Source organism: Pleurodeles waltl, chromosome 12, assembly GCF_031143425.1.
Source record: "Pleurodeles waltl isolate 20211129_DDA chromosome 12, aPleWal1.hap1.20221129, whole genome shotgun sequence".
Classification (NCBI taxonomy): domain Eukaryota; kingdom Metazoa; phylum Chordata; class Amphibia; order Caudata; family Salamandridae; genus Pleurodeles; species Pleurodeles waltl.
In genome coordinates this window covers 62043039-62049038 of record NC_090451.1, presented here as the reverse complement: position 1 = coordinate 62049038, position 6000 = coordinate 62043039, and positions in this window count along the sequence as shown.

Below are 6000 nucleotides of genomic sequence, written 5' to 3'. Positions count from 1 at the left end.
TGCTGAGAAGTGCAGGTACTCTCCCTTTCAAAAGAAAGAAGTGCTGGTCCTCCGTACCGGAAGGTTCTTGCCCATTTAAAGCACTGGCCCTACATAGGCCTCAGCACACGCCCTTAACCATAAGCCACCTCCTCAACAAATAGTACTGAAAGCACTTCTGCACCATCAAACTCTGGTCTGTGATAAAAAGCCAGGGACAGTAGCGAAAAACACCCTGGGAGACTGAAAGCGCTGCGAAGCTACAGCACCTGCACTTCCTGTATCGTGCAAATACAGATATCACAGTATTTATCACCGGTGCTGTCAGGTCTTGTCCCTGTAGTTGAGAGCGAGAGAAAGGGTCTGTCCTTTCACATTAAGGCCCATATTTATACTTTTTGACGCTAAACTGCGCTAACGCAGTTTAGCGTCAAAAAATTTTGCGCCGTCTAACGCCATTCTGAAGCGCCATGCGGGCGCCGTATTTATGGAATGGCGTTAGACGGCGCAATCAGACCGGCGCTGCCTGGTTTGCGTGGGAAAAAACCACGTAGACCAGACAGCGCCGGCGTAGGGGGAAAATGGCGTATGGGCGTCTTAAAATGGGGCAAGTCAGGTTACGTCGAAAAAATCGTCTTAACCCGACTTGCGCCATTTATTTTCGACGCCCATCCCCCATCAACATGACTCCTATCATTGTAAAGATAGGAGTCATGCCCCCTTGCCCAATGGCCATGCCCAGGGGACTTCTGTCCCCTGGGCATGGTCATTGGGCATAGTGGCATGTAGGGGGGCACAAATCAGGCCCCCCTATGCCAAAAAAAATTATTAAAAAAAATACTTACCTGAACTTACCTGAATGTCCCTGGGGTGGGTCCCTCCAGCCTTGGGTGTCCTCCTGGGGTGGGCAAGGGTGGCAGGGGGGGTCCCTGGGGGGCAGGGGAGGGCACTGTGGGCTCATTTTGAGCCCACTTGTCCCTTAACGCCATGCCTGACCCAGGCGTTAAAAAGCGGCGCAAATGCGCCGTTTTTAGCCACGCCCACTCCCGGGCGTCTCTTTTGCCCGGGAGTATAAATACCACGTAAAGGCCTGGGAGTCATTTTTTAGACGGGAACGCCTCCCTTGCATATCATTAACGCAAGGAAGGGGTTCACGCTAAAAAATGACGCACATTCCGGGAACTTTGGCGCTATTCGCCTCTAACGCCATAGTATAAATATGGCGTTAGTTTAGCGTCGAATTTGCGTCGAAAAAAACGACGCAAATTCGGCGCAAACGGAGTATAAATATGCCCCTAAATTCTCCGGACAGGTACTGTCCTAGGCGCCTGGCAACAGTCCAGCACAGCCACGCACCCTTGCACACAGTCTCTTAGGTTTTTAAACGACGGGCTTTTATTTAATGCACATTAAACATAATGCAGTTTCCTGGTTGGTTCAAGTGACATCATATCTGCACCCACACGTCTGCATTATATCCTGACGTGCGTGAATGATTAAGTGCATAGAGCCCGTGCGAAAATGCCCATTTTCCTAATGGCCCCACAACACATGCAGAGCTCATTATCAGCATGTTTATAGCACGCCACCTCGTGGCCGGATAGGAAACTGCTTCTGTAGCTGTGGGAAGGAGCAGTGTGCGCTCAGCCCCTCGGACGCAGGGATCTTGTTAGCGTCTTAAATTCGCAGGTAGAGCACTAGCACTTCTTTCGTTTGAAAGGCAGAGTACCGGCACTTAACAGCAGGGGCGTAATTCTTATAACGGGAAGAGCCTGCACATCCCAGCAGCAAACACGTACTCCGGGCTAATGAGTACCTGCATCTTAACACGTCAATTTCAGGCACTAATTGTATGGTATCATTTATATAGCGCGTCAAACTCTGACGTGGGGCAAAGAAGTACATTTTCTTGAACTCTGGCGGGGCTCTCCGAAGCAGAGGGCCCAGGAGTAAAAGAAAACAATGAGAGCGCACTGTGTGTGGCCTCTCGATGTGACCAAAGCAAGGACGTATTTTAGAACTTTTTAACTGAATCTGATGGAAGAGGTAGTCATTCACCAGGCACTTTCATCCTTAGCATTGTTACTCGCACACCTGGAGTATGCGCCATGATGGTGGCCCGCACGTGGGTGGGGACGGATCCCAGGACAGGGTGTCTCGTAGCTTCCCAGACCAGAAAGTCCACCCAGGACCATGCTGGCCCCCAGGCCACAAGCGTGAGATCTCGACTCCTCAAAGCATCTCCCGGAACAGAGGGTGGCTCCTGGTCTGCACGTGTGTCAGATAATCCTTCTAATGATGGCGGCACACAGAGCCCAGAAGGGACCATGTGGCTGTTTTCAACACAGAAGGCAGAACGTCACACTGGTCATCTGCAAACTGCTGGTGACAAAAGTGCCAGGTAGAACTTATCTGGCTTGAACATAAGTAGAGATAAGAGTGGGAAATGCCAGAGGGAATACGGAGGACCTCGGCTGATGGAAGATGCTTCGCCTACCTCGTGGCAAAGAGCTGGAACACCCTGCTTCTGCACCTCAGGCAATCACCATCACTACCTCAATTCAGGAAGGACCTTAAAACTTGGCTCTTCAAATGAAGCTCAGTGGACAACTCCACTTAGCGCTTTGAGACCCTTACGGTTGAGTAGTTGCGCTTTACAAACCCTGATTTGATTTAAAAAGGTTTGAAAGCAAAACCAGAGCTGAAATAAGACCCATTTCTCACTAATGGGCAGAAAAAGTGGAACATATAAGGTAGTGCATGTAGGTCACTCAAACATCTATAGGAGCAGTGCTTAACCCACCACTAGGTGCCAGGATTCCCAGATATTTAGACAGAAGTGCAGAATTTGAGAGGCATATCAGGTTTTAATGCAGATTCATTGCACATTGACACTGGATATGCACAGACTTCACCCCTTCTGACCGGCATAGACTATTTAAAAATGCCCCACATATGCCATCCGTGTCTCTGAATGAAAGCCCAGTTTGGTCAGAGAAAACAGTCACGACTGAAAGAACAGAACTCAGCCACAGTTCCCTTTTTGCTTCCACCCACCCAATTCTCTACCTAACAGAATGAAACATATTTCACATTCTCAGCACATTACTTGTTTATTGCTCATGTCTTCAGTTTGTTTATAGCATCTCCCAGCAGCACCATTCGGCCTCACTTGGATACAACATGGAGGCGGTGGGTCCCGTCCATCCATCAAGTAGACGCCTCCATGGACCATAAGAGGCAATCATGGCTCTGACGTATCTGCCACCTCTGTTTTTATTAACTGTCAGTTGTTTATTCATTACAGCAATAGCCCAGCGTTGAGCTGCCCTTAGTGCTCCTAATGTTGGCAGATAATTGAATTGATTGCAGAGGGGTGAAACATCACGTGATATGGCCTAGTCGGAAAGGCTGGGAACGATTCCAGGTTGGACCACAATAACCAACTTAAGTTATGAGGCCACATCTCCTGCCAAGAAGAGGTCTGCTGGATTAGAGACAAAACCAAATTAGAGATTTCCCAAAGGGCTCGTTCGTATGAAAGGCTGGTGGGCCCTGCCATGGGGCAGCGCCCATCCAGTGTCGTTGAATGAAAAGCTTCCATCCTACCCTTCTATATGGTCCAGCTAGCCTCAGCTTTAAACAGAGAGTGCCATGGGAGTGGCTCTGGGTACACGTGCTGAAATGATTCGTTTAGTCCACGTGCTAAGTACATTTTCAGTTTGGACAAAAATTCTCTGAAAGAACCGGAAAAGCTAGGCCATCCCTTTTCCAAAAGGCACTGTTTTTCCTCCATTGTGGTCTGCAATCGGAAGTTCTGCAGAAAGGGAGTACACCCAGAGAGTACCCCAACCATGGTAAAAGCGGCTAGAGCCACCGTCTTGCCAAGCTGAGGCGGCCTGGTGGTTGTGGCAGTCTGATAAAGTTGAGGCGCAGAGGCCTTTTTATCTATATCCCAGGCCGAGAGGCTGCCTACTGTCCTTTCACTGTGCTCCATTATTGGGGTCCTTGCCCACCCTTGTGCGTGGGATCACTGTGGACATTTTCGTTCTCCACACCTGGCCACTGGTTGTCCATTTGGGGCACCATGTGCAGGGCTGCACAACACAGAGGCTGCCCTTCGCCCTGGAGAATGGGACAGCCTGTCTGGCCCCTTGTTGGGATCTTCCCACCAAAATACTGGAGTTACCTGGTTGGAGGGGAGAGAACCCCTATCTGTTCCATTGTGAAAGGTGGGGGGGGGGGGGCACCACTGAGCCGAAGTGTATGTCATCCTGCCCCAAGATCATGTGATGCTGCCTGTTAACCATCAACCGAGCTCTGACGCAAAGACTGAGAAGGACAAGAGCCTTGCTCAAGACTGATGGAAGATGTTCAACTTCAAATGCTTTGCCAAACCCTAAATCATGGCTGTTTTCATGTGCTCTTAAAATGTTTGTGCTTTCTTCAGCCCAAACTGATAGAAATACCAAAACCTGAGAGGGAACGCAGAAAGCCCAATGGGATTTCAAGGCAAGCTGTAGAAAACACACTTAGAAAAATGTTTACATCAATCTACCTTAAAATATATTTGTATGCATATAGTCTCCGCAGGAAGACATAAAATGGCTCTTAAGTATGCTGATGGCCAGAAGTGACGTAGACCTCAAAGACGGTGGCTGCTGGGTAACTCAAAGGGTTTAGGGTTTTGAGAGGGTTTAATGGGAAAAAAAAGTTCTGAAATAAAGTTTTTTAAGATTTTCTGTTGGATGACAACCAGTTACAGCACAACTTACTCCAAAGTCAGACAATGTTAGAACTATGAAATCATTAAACCTGAATAAGTCCTCTAACCAGTCCACTGATCTTAGTAGGAGCCTGGCCATGGTTGCTTTGCGGTCTGCACATGAGCAACAGAACGCAAACTGTACTACTGGTAGACTACTAAAAACTCAAGCCAAGGTCTGCAGAGCAGAGGATCCACTATACAGTATCTTCTAAAACCATGTAGGGCTGTGGGTTTCTAGATAGTGTGGTTCCACTTGAACGTGGGGTTTCCTGAAGGCTGGTTTGGAGATGCACTGATCCTGTACCCGCTGCCATTGCCCTTCTTATACCTTTCTGATTCTGTCTCCTGGATCTTGTGGTGTGTTCGGGCGGGCGTTCTAGTGTCCACCCATGTGCGCATGCCTAGGTCTTCCTAGTCTCCTGGTGACTGTGCCCACATATTTTCTCCACAACACTTTTTCTCTAGGTCAGTCTGCCAGTCTTACCCAGTGTCTACACATCGCTGCGTCTGCTGGCAGTGCCCGAAGGCACCTCCCGGTGCTCCTCGTCTGAGCTTTTCTGCTTCCACGTACGTGCACATCTACCACCCATTACGCACCCTTACCTCCTAATGCCTGACCATGCCTTACCATGCCTGTGTAGCCAGCATCCATCTACCAAGCGCTTTCTAGTCTGTGTGCTCTAAACTGGTCATCCATTTTACATTAAGTGCAGGTCACCAAGATTCCATGCGCCATAGGGCGCAGTTGAGGGGTCAGCATGGCACAGAAACACCCAACAAGCACAGGCTTGTGATAATCATGACATGACCTTACACTGCAGTGATAGTTTATACTCCTGTGCATCAAAGATTAAACCTACTACATGCTTCTAAGGTGCCATAAGCAGCCCTGCCACAGCATCTAGGTAGTCATTAAATTAATATTTTAGCTCAGTACGTCATATAAATATCTTATCCTAAAACAGGCCTGTTGCTGCTAGTGTAAACACCCCTGCCCTCTTAGAACTTTCTTTTCTTGGCATTGAGGGTCATGCCTGCACCCTAATTGTATGTTTTTTTTCTTTTTCCCGTAGTCAGAATAGGACAGGGGTCTTCTAACTGGGGGCCGGGCTCAAGTGATCCCCGGGGGGGGGGTAAACAATGCTCTGGCCAAAAGCAGCATTATGCTGATAACAGAGCTTTGATTTAAGCTGAAAAAATGAGCAGCAGTAAATCGCTCTGTCATGGGCCAGTGTGTGTCAAAAGGGAAGGGA